Here is a 2,049-nt window from a genome sequence, read left to right as displayed (position 1 = left end):
CATGGACAACTTCTTGGATCAAAAAGGGACCTGAAAATTTAGTGTTTAATTTTGACTGTCGTTCAGGTGCAGATTTAAATACTACATCATTAATGTCAAAGGTGACAGGAGTAGCTTTTGCATGTTGACGTTGAGTCATTTGAGTACATGACAACTGGAGAGTACTACGCACTTTATCATGAATAATTTGCATAGCTCTTGTTTGGTTTTGAACATAGTCATCAACAGAATACACTGGTAAACACGGTTTCTCTAACATGTCAAAGGGGAAACGTTTATCATGTCCAAATACAATAGAATGTGGAGTTTTACCAGTAGATGAATTGATAGTGGCATTTATACAAGCATTCACATGAGGGAGCCAATCTTGCCAAGATTCATGAAATTTACCCACTATATGTCTCAAAATGGTAAGAATTTTACGATTAGTTCTCTCTACCAATCCATTGGAAGCAGGATGGTAGGCAGTGATGAAAGTTTGAGTAATGTGAAATTGTTGACAAATTTTCTGAAGCACTTCATTTTTAAATTCTGCACCATTATCACTAAGCAATACTGAAGGAGTAGTGTAAGGGCAAATGAAATGAGAAACAAAAGCATGTGCAACGCTAGAAGCAGATTTGTTAGGCAAAGGAATGAGTACTGTGTATCGGCTGAAATGATCTACGCATACTAGGACATACACAAAGCCTTGTGTGCTACGGTAGGATACTCTTGAATAGCAGTCTTAGTATTTCCTTTATTGAGAGCACAACCAACACACTGAGAAACATGATTAGTGATGTCTCGTGACATATTTGGCCAATAATACTTAGTAGGTGCCATTGCAATGGACTTATCACGACCAGGATGACCTGCGTGAGGGAGATCATGAATAAGAGACAGTACTGTCGGAATCAAACTATCTGGAATGACAAGTTGAGTCACTAGTTGATCATCAATCATTACTTTACGTAGCAAGATGTCATCTTGTAAGCTAAATTCAGACAAGGGAACAGGCAATTTTGGCAAAACAGAGTGATCATCAAACAGTAAACACTGGATGACTTTTAGACAAGGTAAGATCACTTTTCTGAGCACTGGCTAATTCAGCAAGGGAAAAATTTGACACTTGAGTAATTACAGTAACTGCAACATTGCGGGACAACGCATCCGCTACTAAATTAGCGCGACCCGGCAGGTATTTGATGTCAGGATTAAATTATTCAATGGTGAGGAACCATCTAGCTAGACGGCCTGATAAATTTTTGCCTTTGAAAAGTTGTGACGGCAACATGGTCAGTATACACAGTAATTGGATAACCATAAATGATGTCACGAAAATGTTTAAGAGACCAAACTAATGCGAGCTTCTAGATTTGTTACTGAATAACGTGATTCACAAGCATTAAGTACACGACTCGCGAAGGCAATGACTTGGGGACGACTACCCGGAACTTGTTGCATCAGAACAGAACCAATACCTTGAGACGATGCATCTGAACAGATCACAAAAGGCAAGGAGTAGTCAGGAAATGATAATACTGGAGCTTGTGTAAAAGATTATTTAAGAACAGTGAAGCTGTAGTCATGAGTTGCATCCCAATGAAAGGGTACATTTTTCTTCAAAAGACGCGTTAGTGGAGACGCAATAGTGGCAAAATTCTTAATGAACGCACGATAATATCCTGCTAATCCCAAGAAAGATCGGACATTGTTAGTCGTGGTTGGGGTAGGGCAGTCTTGAACAGCTTTGACTTTAGCGTTCGTAGTGTGAATACCATGGCGATCCACAACATGGCCAAGAAATTCAATACGAGAACGCAAGAATTGACATTATGTGATGTTAAGCTTAAGACCAGCTTCTATGAATTTCTGTAACACTAGAGCAAGTTTGTGAAAGTGACTGTCTAAATCTTTAGAGACTAAAATTAAATCAAGATAGACAAACGAACCATCGCCAATAAGACCTTGGAAGAGTGAATTTACTAGCCGTTGGCAGGTTAGTGGAGAGTTACGAAGACCCATGGGGCAACGAAGCCACTCAAAATGACCTTTTGGCGTAGAAAA

Source organism: Portunus trituberculatus, unplaced genomic scaffold (assembly GCF_017591435.1).
Source record: "Portunus trituberculatus isolate SZX2019 unplaced genomic scaffold, ASM1759143v1 PGA_scaffold_273__1_contigs__length_138927, whole genome shotgun sequence".
NCBI classification, from domain to species: Eukaryota; Metazoa; Arthropoda; class Malacostraca; order Decapoda; family Portunidae; genus Portunus; species Portunus trituberculatus.
This window is presented reverse-complemented; position numbering follows the sequence as displayed.